The following is a 14405-nucleotide window of genomic DNA, read 5'->3' as shown; positions in this document are numbered from 1 at the left end:
ATGTCAGCAATCAAAATGATATGTTATATAATCTTAAGTAAAAATATGACATCGCTACTACTTGATATCACTACTGCTAGCCTAGGTAGGTATCGAACTCGGATCAAGTGGATGCTAAATCACGTTCTTACTACGGAGCCCATATAACTATCAAAGATATAAAATTCAAAACTGCTTTCAAGTTTACCACTATTTAAAATACAAATATTTGTTATCGTAAATATTGTATTTACATTAACAAACAATGTAAAAACAAGAAGATAATTTCGGAACATTAAGTATTTAAGAATGAAAAAAAAATCTCAAACTTGTTTGTAGATAGATAATAAATCCGGAATGCAATTTATTCTAGCGAAAAGATGGTGAATATTCATAAACAAATAGCATTATGTATCAACAAAATATAAACAGAAAAGTATATCATTTGAATAATTTTTTTAATATGGTGTTAGAAAGACTCGATGAAGTATGATTTTGAATACAATACCAAAAATGTATTAAATGAATTATGAATTAAACTTAATATGATTTATTACTGAATTAATTATCGCATTCTCTTATTTTTTGCTTCATTATTTTTTTTTGAATTATTATAATTATCTGTGGTAAAAATAAATAAAACATTAATAGTAGTCGTAACAGTAGATTAATATAAGACATGCTAGTACTAGCATATCAATTTTTCTAATTAAATTATATTAACCTCTTGAATTGAAGTCTATTATGAAACTTTTAATTTTACATAAGTAAGAATTAAGAATGAGACGAATTGATTTACAAAATACTTTAAGGAAAATTCGGTGTACAAATTAATTATCTATAGAAAAAGTACCCATACATAATACCAAAGTGTGAATGAAGAATATTTAATGAGATTTTTGCAAAAATTATTTGCATAAAAATTAAGGTTTGATCATTGGATATAATGTTATTAATTTAGAGCAATTTGGATTCAAGTTTTGATGCTCTCTATTCTTGTAAATATCTTATAGTTTAGGATCAAATATTAGACAATCAAGGATTAAATATCAAACAATTATTGTACTTTTCAGTTTAGCCTTCGCATTAATATAATTATGTACTCCTTTCAATTGTTAAGTCAACAAAAATTATCAATATATCCCAAATTCGCGATTCCGAAAATCTTAAATACTGTTCTGGATGTTTGTGTAGTCAAGCGTCGTCATGAATATTAGATGATGCTAAAACGTTATGGATGTTAAATTTAAATATTCAAGAAGTTTTAATACAAAATAGAATTTCCACGCAATGTGCTACAGTATTTGTGATAAGCAGGAAAAAGACAATGGCATTTAAATTTAAGAAGATAATTCAAAATGATCAGAAAATAATTTTGTAATTGATTTACTACATTAGAGCATCACACACTCAAACCACTCAAAAGAAATTTTTATATACTGATTTATACAAACATTAGTAAATATTCATTTACATTGATAAATAATTATGCATACTAGAAAATGAAATTTAATGCAAATGAATTAGCAACATTTTCTACAAAATTTACTCCAATAATTACAAGCATTGCATATAGGTACGCACCATTACTATCAAAAATTATTAATATTTTTTTATACAATTGGTATCTAATAGAAAAAAAAAGGATTCGAAGCAGTACATAACAGTTCTTATTTGTTTAAAAATTTACTTGGATTTTTCACATATAATTATATACATTCGCGAAATTAGAGCTAGAGAAGGTGAAATATTACCAAATGATTACTATTCCGAATTCTTTTCTCCTGAGCCGTTTTTTTTAATGTGTAACAGTTCTTTTATTATATCACATACGAAAGTAAAAATGCTATTTTATTGGAAATATCTATATAAGAGAAAAAATAAAGCGATGAACAAATTTCTGTTATTAAAATTGCATGCGGAATATAATGACACTAGAAGCTAGAAATAGAATTTCTTGAGATCGCAGGAGAAGCTAATTATTGCAAGAAGCAAACTTGTCATGTATATATTATTCAGTGCAACACAGTTAAATTGCAAATTAAATGTAAAATATGTTAACAATCGGTAGACAAATGTACGGACATTGATCATATTTATTTATTCATATAAGATAGTAATGAAGTATGAGGGTTGATGTACTCCTTATTAAAAATATGATGTACTGTGTGAAATTATTAAATATTTACGTGTAAAATTGATCTTTATATCAACGTTGTTAACAAGATTTAGTTCATTTGATAGCATAAATGAACGAATATAATTTTCACGGTGGAATATGATTTTCGGTGCGAGAGTGTGTACAAGAATTCTTAATTATCTCCCTAAAACGCAGCTCAGTTTTGCCAAAAATAAAGTCTTGAGGAAAATTTTCGGTATTTTATTTGATGCTTCCATTGAGGAACAGAATAATGGTTGAAGTAGCAAATGCCATGAAAGCTATATATATTCAAAACAAAACATTAACATAAATTCTTAAAGGATTTGTTTTATTATTTCGTGATGAAAATATTTTTCAAATATAGAATTTCATAAAAAAAAGTCTATATAAAAAGATGCAGTAGGAGGCAAAATTTGTGATATAATAACAATGTAAATGTAAAATTTCTATGCAAGCAAATATTACACAGTGAGTAATTGATGCCAGCAATTTACATATTTTAGCATCTTTACGCGTTCGCATAATTTTGCACGGCAATGCTAATAGTCTTGGCACAGAATAACGAGCTCAACTTATTCAAATGAGAAATAGACTTATGTTAAAATTCCTTTATAAGAACGTTAGTATTTTGATTTACATTCATTGCAATATATTAAATTTCATTTAATATCAAACCAAAATTTTGATAATAATAAAAATTAACGAATGAGTTAATGAAATTTTAGAAAATAAAAAACTAATTTAAATAAATTTAGAGACGAGGCATTGAATATCATATTTCTACAATAATCATAAGGTGAAAATGATTCTACTATCGCTAAATAATAATACACAAAATATGATGATTGAAGTGTACTAAATGGGCTTCTCCGTGGCCTAGTGGTTAGAGCTCCAGACTTCGAATCAGAAGTTTGAGAACCTTTAATTAAATATAAATTATTTGCGTTACTAGCAAATATTATCTATTTCAAATATTTCAATATTCGCGTTGTCCTATTCAATTTTGTTATGGTATTTCGAAAATTTTGAGTTCTTCGCAATACTTTCCACTAATAATTCAATTAGATGTAAATATAAATCTTGAAGCTAATATGAAAATGATTACAATTTGTTAATGTTAATTAGGGGCTGCCCATTAATATCGTGAGTTTCAAGCATGTTTTACCTTCCCCCATCCAACATACAAAAAGGTGCAAATTTAAAAAAAAAAATTACTGCAACCCCTTGTTATGCTTCTTGTTTTTTTCTGTCAACCGCTATTTTAGCCTCACGTGAATAATGTAAGACTCCTAACATTTTTTTATTTATTCCATATTATATAACAATCAGAATTATTTACAGACCCTAAAAAAAAATGTTATTTCTTAGAAAATGATTTGAGAATAATGAGAAAGAGAAATCACATTCAATTTCTCCACTTCAGATAAAATTAGTAATTTAAATGATATTTGAGATTTCGATATGGTTATTACCAATCATTATTAACACTATTATAGCTAAAAGCTTTCATTAGTTGAACAACGCTTTCGACTAACTACACAAACTAATCGACGTCCTAACATCTCAAATCAAATTACTTCATGTCCATCAATATGTCAATGTATGAGCCTTGGAGTGGATATCTAGATTTCTCTACACTCGAAACTCTAAGCAAAGAAGAAGTTGTTCGTTTCGTTATTGATGGAAATTTTTATTACGACAGACATGACGAAACTCGAAGAATTGTGAGTGATATCGAATTTACTCCTTGGAGAATTCGCAAAAACCCGGCAACGAGAGAAGATCACGCCCTCCCAAACCCCTCGCATCGACCTTGAGACAGATAGTCAGTCCGTGACCTTAGAGAGAATCACACAAAAACATACGAACGCTCGAACGCGATGGAATGGATGCATAGTATTACATGGCAACCCATCCATTACGACATTTCGGTACTAAAAGGCACCCATTCTTAACCTACTCGCACCCTCCAAGAGACACAAGACACGCGCCAAGTAGAGTAAACTATATACGTAGTTCGTACAGAGTGAGGAGTTTTATTTCAAAAGTTCGGAGTCAGAGTCGGGAAAATTAGAAAACTAAGATAATTATTTCTATTACTTCTTCATTGTTACGTTTATAAAGCGATATGCTCACTTTGCAGGTTATAACATTTGGTAAAAATTAGTTAAAATTACACAGGTCCATACAAAAAAAGTTGTCTGTTTTGGATTTGCGGCATATGTTTTCCAATGTAATTTTTACGGCTGGAGTATAATAACTAGACCTAAAATCTTGTCTTTTTTAATGTTTCAATTTTTTGCCATTTGACCCCGAATTTTGACTTTAGATTCGTATCTCAAGTCAAAATTTGAGGAGTTGATGGCAAAAAATTGAAACATTTAAAAAAAGACAAGATCTCAGATCTAGTTATTCTTCTGCGTAATACTTCAAATCTTATAATTTCTGTAATCTAAATTGCAATAAAATTTATTAATGTAGCTTACTGGCCTTTTTTTACTTTAAATGACTATTGAGTATTCGCTTAAATGATCTATTAATTTTTTTTTGATGAAATATAGCAGTAATTTACAACATGTTAGCAGATTACCCAGGGGCAATGCAGACATGTTTAATGTTTGCAAATAATGTTGAATTATACAAAAGAAATTTAACAGATCATTTAAGTGACTACTCAATAGTCATTTAATTTAAAAAGGGCCAGAAGACGACAGAAATTATAAGATTTGAAGTATCATTCAGAAGAATTTTTACATCAAAGATATTGGCTTTTTTTAATTTAAAATTAATTTAAATCCATTTGACCCCCTATTTTGACTTTAGATTCGTGTTTAGCGATAGAAACTACATTACAAATTTCAAATGAAAAAAATTGAAAAAAAAAATAAAAAAAAAAACGACAAATCTTTTATCTAATAATTCGTGACTTACCAATGTAAAATATATGCCCCACACCTAATACAAATACCTTTTTTATTTTGTTCACCTATGTTATTAGTGAAAGTAACAATTTAATTTACTAAAAAATGTATGGCAAGTATATTTGTCAACCACAGAAAACTGATTAAAAAACAATGCATTGAGCACACTTTGACCAAAATAACGACTAATTTTCATTTATATTATAAAAACGATAAATTTGCTAATTTGATAATATTATTTCTTTGTTCTTATGTTTGCATTTAACACTAATGTACCAACTACACCTACCAAAATAACTACTACCTTTTATTCTTATTATAAAAAATAGATAAATTTACAAAAATAATAAATTTGATAATATTAGATTTGATAAAAATTAAATGTAATTTTTTTTATTACAAACATGACTGTTAATCAGGTCTTTTTTTAATAATTTAAATAAATCAGTGAATAAGAGTCAAAATGGGACTCGCAAATAATTTAGTTTCTCTATTCTACTATTAGTAAAAAGAGAAACTAAATTATTTGCGAGTCCCATTTTGACTCTTATTCACTGATTTATTTAAATTATTAAAAAAAGACCTGATTAACAGTGATGTTTGTAATAAAAAATTTTACATATAATTTTTTTGCGGAAATTTTACATTTGATTTTAAACCGTGCATTTTGTTTTTGACTAAATATATCTTTTATATCATTATATACCTTAAATTTGGCAAAGCTTTTACATCCTATGTCGATCTATAACAGTTTAAAAAAAATCCCAACAAAAAATAAAGAAAATAAGTTGACTAATGCATTGTCTATTTAATCCATAAGTATTGGCATAAACTGAGCAAAAATTGTTTATGTTTCTAAATCGTTATGATATAATGCACAGTATTAGTGAGAATTTATGACGCACTGTTACATTAATAAATTTTATTGCAATTTAGATTATTTTAGCTCAAAGCGAATGAGTAGAGGAATTTGTTGAGCATGTGGTTCAAATGCGTCATGACAGAAATAATGAAATTTATATAAACATTTTGATGAACAAGTTAATAGGTAGATAATTTCGGAATAAATTATTTATAATGTATTTAAGTGATTCGAATATCTGCCTTTGTTTATTTTACGTTTGGCAAGATAAATTAAGTTTAGCATGAGAAAGACTAAATAATTGATGTTTGTGTATCAAATAGCAACTGCATGAGTTCTATGTAATAATAGACTAAAACATAGTATAAAACCGTATAAAAACATTAGTCATATGTTTATTATTAATAGACTATTGTATTGTTTGTAGATTGCTGTTAATATAACTATTTATAAATTTCTATTGAGTTTATAAATCTGTGTTTCAATGTCATGGTTAATTGCATTAATCACATTCCAAATTAAGCTATAACTAAACTTTGCAATAAAACATTCTACTAAGATTAAAATAGTATTACATAATAAAATAAATCGTAATTTAAAAAAAATGAATAAAAATCAGTTTCCTAGCAATCCTAATAATGAACTTTGCAGTTCTTGAAGTCGGATTATTGTCACATTTTTAAAAAAAATTATCAAATTTCAGAAATGATAGTTAAAAATCAAAATTAAAAAAAATATTTTTTTAAAAAAATATTATCATTATATATATATATATATATATATATATATATATATATATATAGAGTGGTCTTTGCTCTCAGGGGCTCAATTGCTTCCAAATTATTAAAAAATAATGTTCTGAAAGTTTTAAGTCCTAATATTAACATTAGAAGAGTTCGCACTCCAACCAAAGTTTCTTCATTTTTCTTCCTAAGTAAATACTTATTTTATAAAATTCAATGTTTGTTGTAATTTTTTATTTATGATCAAAATAAGCAAATACAATGTTATTCTCAAAATTTTGATTCACTTGTCGCTAAGTTATGTAATTCTAAAAAACCAATAGAATTTTACCCATGTTATTTCCATAAGAAACTATGGTTGGAGTGCGGACGAAAGTTAATATTAAGATATAAACTGTCAGATTTTTTTTTATCAATTTGGAAGTATTTGAGCGCCTGGTAGCAATAAAATTGGAAAACATCCATATTAAGGACCACCCTAATATTATATATATATATATATATATATATATATATATATAAGGATCGCTTAAGTTAGAACACTTATAATTCACGAACGGCTGAACCGATTTAGATGAAAATTGGCAGGGAGGTAGTTTAGAACCAGGAGAAACATATGTGATGCTTTTTGTCGCATTTTTCATTCCAATTCAAAATTAATTATTATAAACTATCCATTTAATTAATGACATTTACTTTTAATTGTCAACTGTCATTCGTGTTTTTTGTTTTGATACAAATACATTAATATGCATTTTTAATCACCACTTTGGAAAATTATTACGCGAATATATATATAATACATTTTTTAATAACCACGGAAAATTATTACGAAGTGGCAAGTAAATTAATTCTTAATAATAGCAAGCGATGCGATGATTTCTGTAGAAAGTGTATAAAACTTCCAGTTTGATTGTATTGACAAAAATGACAGACAAACTAATGGGGTTTATTGTTTTGATAATACCTCATTATTATAAAGCATTCAAACAACACATCCTTATATACTTAAAGTATTAATATTTTTGATTCTCTAGAAATTGTTTAGAATATACCTTACTTAGCAAAACAACGTTTGCCGGGTCAGCTAGTATATATATTATATATATATTATATATATATGCATTAGTATTAGAGTTTGTGGTATTCAATTGCTTTCCTCTCAATCTCTAATAAATTGCAGATTGATATCGTATTAGTATATTATAGCTGCTCTCATAAAAATAAAGAGAATATGTTCGCTATATTTCTTTATATTGACCATTAGAACCAGTGATGTGCAGAATGCAGTTTAATCAGCTAATGGTATTTTATTATAACAACAACAACGCAATCACAGCGTGAGACAATTCTTGGTTACACCATTTTGCATTTTGCATTGTAGAACTAGAATTTTATTAAAGGCACTGAAACAATTTTATCTGTACCCATAAAATCGATTATTAGCTCATAATTTGGAAGTTACCACCGACCTAGTAGGCCCACAAATCAATAATTACCATTAATTGCCACAAACAAGTGAAAGATTCACGAATTTAAAAATAGTACCTGGTTCATTAAATATTTAAAGAATACATTTGGGGGTATATTGAAATGACGTATTCGGTTCTACGTCATTGAAAAGACGTCACAATGAACCTCCTGTAAATACCAAGGACAACTCAATAGACGAAACGTAATTAGGTCTTATTTATAATTCATGACGATTGACAATGTTTTACGTTGTAAGTCTCCATGTTTCACGAAGGTTTCTGCTTGCTTATAATAGATTGTTTTTTTAGTACATCTTTGATAATGGATTTTACTTCAAACTTTTGCAATGGTATGAAAAATAAATGTTTATTTCTAATCCATTTTGGTTGAGGTTCCGGATTGGCAGAAACTGTTCCGGATCTAAACCTTGCGTTCGGAATTTTATAGAAGCAATATTCGTCCCAAATTCAGGTTTTTATCTCAGATTGTTCCGAATTTAATATTGTCTTATAACAATGTTTAATTTCAGATAATATTTTTACGAAATTAGAACCGAAATAAACTGAACATATCCAAATACATCACTTGAAGCAGACAGACTAGAAGCGATATTTATCACTAAAAATTTGCAGAAGCAAAATTAACTTAAGCAAAAAGGAATATAATTCAGACAAGTGTAAAAAGTTTTATACTAAATGATTTTTATTTAAACTAGTGGGGCGCATGGCATCGTGCCTTAAGGCAAATTGCTGGAACTTCCCGTACCAAAAATTATTTTTTTTAAAATCTCTATAAAATATCTGATAATTTGATGTGCATATGTCTAATGTTCATTTTTGACCGCCAAATGGCTCATTTTTTTAACTGCCCGTAGGGTAAGTTATTGTAATGGGCCGAAAATCGGAATTGGAAATTTTTACATTTCTCGACGTTTTGAAGGTTTCTGAACATTTTGGCATACCTCAGAAAAAATGGATGTGTGTGTGTGTGCATGGCGTGCCTTAAGGCAAATTGCTAGAACTTTTCGTACCGATATTTAATATTTTTAACAGAGAATATTTTACCTTTGTATTGGACCTGCCCAAAAATTTAATCACTTTTTCCTTCAGCAAATAAATGTAAAATGTTTTTTGAATCATTTAAACCAAATTCTCCGCTGACTCTAAAACTAAATTGACATTTCTTGCACTTTTGCCCTGCCTTTGTCAAAAGTAACCAGCAAACTAAATATTTGTATAGAAGAAAGAATATTTATAAATTAAATCTATATAACATTCGCAATTCTTATACGATAACCCCTAATATCATAAACTTCTTTTCGTGTATGTGTATCACCTATACCTAAACAATACCTAAACATTACATTTTACGTGGTTATACGCCTTATAACTACTATATCGTACGTTCCTTTGCCACCATATCGTATACGCTCAAATCCTTACACTTATATCTAAACCGCCTAACATTTATTATCTTACGCCTGCAATTTCACTTACATACTATTTTCACCCTTACCGGGAATCGAACCCCGGTCCGCCGCGTGACAGGCTACGACCTTAACCACCCGACCACCTCAACGCTACAATCAACCGTCTTTTTTCGTGTGTTGTCGCGTCACCTTAGTATTAGTTACTCAATTAATTAGAAAATGAACCAAAGAAACAACAGTGTGTTCCATAATATATTTTCAGTGGGGGGACCCGATAGAGTAGTGGTTAAGATGCGTGACTTTCACGCAGAGGAACCGGGTTCAATCCCCGGTATAGGCAATAGATAGGTAGAGATAATACGTAGGGCGTAAGGTAGAAATATAACACATTAGTATTAAATAAGTATGCAGGGTGTATATAATAAGTTAGTTAGCAAATAATAACCTAGCTGTAATAGATTATTTGTATGGATAGAGAAATTGATGACATATGTTAATAATAGATAATAGTTAAATTATCTATGATATATAAAAGTATAGTATAATATAATAGTATGATAATAGTAAGATTATCATATCCCAAATTTAGTCTTATATTATAATAAGTTTTATATCATAATAAAGAAGCGTAGGTATTAATAAAATGAATATCAAAATCAATTTATGTTATTAGTAGATATAAATTATGTACTCAATGATTTCCTTATACTTATAATTGATTAGGTTTTCACAATATTATTGCCCAAAGTCAAATTGGACCTCTGTGCCCCGCCTCACCATATATTTAACTTCCCGTAGGGCAAGTTATAGTAATTGCAAAAAAATCGAAATTGAAAATTTTTATAAATCTTTACGTTTCAAAGGTTTCTGAACATTTTGACATACCTTAGAAAAAATACACATACATCCATTTTTTTCTAAGGTATGCCAAAATGTACGTAAGGCTTTGAAAAGTAAAGATATATAACAATTTTCATTTTCGATTTTTTCTCGATTTCTATAACTAGCCCTACGGAAAGCTAAAAATTAGATTTATTTTAAGAAATGATTTTAATTAAATCCTTAAATAGTTTTTGTTTGTAACAAAAAATATTCCCTTTCCACTCGCAAATTACGAGATTTATATGTATTTCGCCGCCGGAGTGGAAAGGGTTACAAAATCATATTTGATGCCCCACCCCAGGCAAAATTAATGTCCCGGATTTGAAATAAAAAAAATACGTAATGTTATTTTATACAAGTTTGAATTACGGTAGAAACCCGTTAAGACAATCACGCTTCATACGATTTTTCGTGTAATACGACTCTTTCACAAAGTATCTTTGCCAAGTCCCTATAAAGCGTCTTAACAGGGTTTTACTGTGTATATATTTAAGTATGAAATATAAAATAATTATTATTACCATAACAAAGTAACTTCTCTATACCAAAAATTTACAACGCATATGATGTTATAACTGCTCATCTTTTAACAAAATATTTATGAAAGTATAATTTTTATTACACCCAAATTAATTTTAACATGTGCAGTAAATAAGTTGTAGAGCTATTTTCAAGGTATCATGTGATTTAAACGAGTTGTTAAAATAAACATCCGTTATTATTTGCGAATGCCTGGTAAAATGGCTTATTAGTTTGCGACTAAAATGTTTTGGAAAAGATGAAGAATGCGCAGTTTATTGTCTAAATAATTATATCGAACTCGCATGTCGATTTGAAATTGAAACATTTTCTTTAAATTAAGTGATTTAGTATTTATAATTGAAAGACTAAAGAAACATGCGTGAAATTAGAAAAATTTTTTAAAAAACAAAACATAAGAAAATGTCTATAATTGTATTCAAGTCTTATGATAAGTTATATACAAAGTTAAATATATTATGGTACTTTTAATAAATTAATTTAAAATTATAATTATTATAACAAAATTTATTTAGATTTATTATAAAGCCAAATATTTTTGAATAGCGTTAAGAAAGAAATTAGGTCGACAAAATGTAAATCATATACCTTCATATTTATATTTTGCATCTTATGCATGCAATATGCAAAAGACTCCAAAATCAACATTGGTCTATAATAATTTTATATATAATGATTTTAAAAAATCAGAACAAAAAAATTGATTAATTTATGCCTTGTCTATATATAATATAAACAAAACGTGACATTCACAAGAAACAAACACCTAAAATTTACCTTAATTATAGCATCAAGAATTTTTTAATTATATCGAGAAAAATTGAATAATCTGACAAGAATCAGTGTAATAATCGATAAAATGAAAATTTTATAACTTAATAAATCAAAATTACTTTCAATATAGTTTTAGTTCATCAATAACCTGTACAAATTAGACTGTTGTGAGTTATGGAAAATAGTTACTATTAGTCACCCACTTAGATTTTAGATTTATTATTCGCAAAATCTTCTATTTTTAATCATATCAATTTGTTATAATTCTTATATTTTGTTAATTAACATAAGGTTTACTACAGGTCCTAGCCGATTAAAAACCTTAAAAGAAAGATGTAATTTATATTAGAGAATAAAAAAAAACAGTAGATGGAATATTATTTATAAACTTATTCAATTTATTTCTTTCTAATTATTGAATTTAAATTTAAATTAAATATTTGAAATTAAGGAAAAATAAATCGGTGTTGACTGTCGACACTAAGAGTAAAATAACCTTATACCTCTTTACATCAAAAAGACAAAGGAAACTAAACGAAAAGGATATATGTATCAATTATAATTATTTATAAATTAATAACTTTAACTATATTATAACATATTGCCAAACCTTTAACAAATCCTTTAACAAATTTTTAATAATGCTTTTTAGTAATACTGACACAGCAAATAAATAAAAATACTGGAAATAAATAGTAATATATTAAGAAATTATAATAAATATTTCATTGTACGTCTTTATAGAAAAAAGACAAAAAAGTAAAGAAAAAAGATACGTGTATTTATTATAATTATTAATAAATTAATAACTTTATCAATATTAGAACATATTGCTAAACTCTGTTCCATAACTTTTAGAGAAATATCCTTTAGCAAAATTTTAATAATACCTTTTAGTAATACTGACACAGCAAATCAAAAATACTGGAAATAAATGGTATAACTTTACTAAAAAATTATAAGAAGTAATTCTTTATACTTCTTTATACCAAAAAGTACAAGAAAGTAAAGGAAAAAGATACATGTATTAATTATAATTAATAATAAATTAATAACTTTAACGAGAACATATTGGCAATTTTTTTTGAAGAAATATCCTTTAGCAAATTTTTAATAATGCCTTTTTAACAATACATACAGGATGTCTAAAATACTGGATATAAATGGTATAACTTTGTTAAAACATGTAAAAATAAACTATTGTACCTCTTTATATAAAAAAGACCAAGAAAGTAAAGAAAAAAGATACTTGTTATATTACGATAAAACCATTTTTTATTAAAAATATGTTTAATACTTGACTCAATGTAGAAGTTGTGTTTTTAAATTAATCAATATAAATTAATATTTTAGGTCAGATATATATGCAATGCAGAAAAAATAATAATATAAAAGCAAAAATCAAACATTTTCAGATAAACAGTATTTTCGAATATGCTTTTATGCTAAAGTACTTTTGGCATTTGTCTATATTATAAAGCGATTTCAAATATTCTTAACCAAACCATATGAATCATAGCATGACAGCCTCTGTAAATATTGCATATCTTTTGGCGTCACATTTCAATGAGCATATCGGGAAAATATATCCCAGAAACTGTTTTTGGCTGGAATTGAGAAAACAAGATACAAAGTGAAGAAGGTACACATTACACATGAGAGTTATGAAGAGCAATCTTTCAGATATTACCATAGTCTTTGGTAACATATAGATACATCAGAGTTCAGTTCACTGAACTCGGCGTCTAGAACACAAACATCAAAAGGGAGATAGTTAAAAGGAAAATAAGCTAAAACACGTCACATTCTTTATTGAATCGGTATCATCTAAATGTTGTCTAGCGTTCAGTTATTTTTTACGTTCAGCTGGATGCTTTCCAATTTCTATTCGACTTCGTGTCTCCGTTTGTCGTCGAGACAATACCAACAATAAATCTATAGCTTTTATACTGAAACACGAACAATTTCTCTAAATTTTATGATATAAAAATATTTTGCATTTGAAATAACATGCAATTGCCATTAAATTAAACAACATAATTATATTCTTCATAAAGTTTCAGTTATTTCGAATAAGGTCAATATTGATAAAATACAGAAAAGAGGGCATGGAAGTAAACCTTATCGTATCTTAATATGCTCCAAAGTACTTATTAAAGACAAGACAAGACAAGACGCATCAATGTATTAGTAAGTTCAACATTTTGTCATCAATTGATAAAATTCATTTAGGAACTTGTTGTGGCTTAGTGGTAAGAGCTTTGGCTCTGCAAACACAGGATTTCAGGTTCCATAACCACCTAAGCATTAGTTATATCAAGCATTAATATATTATAGCGAAATATATTTTGTTTATTTCATTCACTGCTATATTTACAACTGTCCAATTAAGAACATTTAGTGAATTTGTGGAATTTACAACTGTCAGCCTTAATAAAGACATTGCATACTATAGTGACATGTTGGAAAAACAACTCAATAGTTGTTAAATATAAAATAGCAATGATGCATAAATTTTAAATATATAATCAGTATTAATATTAAAAATATCAAATATGGATAGGCCAACCATATGGAGAAAATTCTCCATAAGAGCATCTAAGACTGTTAAGGCGGCGTCCATTAATCACGTATTTGAGGG

Source organism: Ctenocephalides felis, unplaced genomic scaffold (assembly GCF_003426905.1).
Source record: "Ctenocephalides felis isolate EL2017-DRISC unplaced genomic scaffold, ASM342690v1 CF-g0.4_SCAFFOLD_01170, whole genome shotgun sequence".
Taxonomy (NCBI): Eukaryota; Metazoa; Arthropoda; class Insecta; order Siphonaptera; family Pulicidae; genus Ctenocephalides; species Ctenocephalides felis.
The sequence above is the reverse complement of the archived record's forward strand: the minus strand, read 5'-3'. Positions refer to the sequence as shown.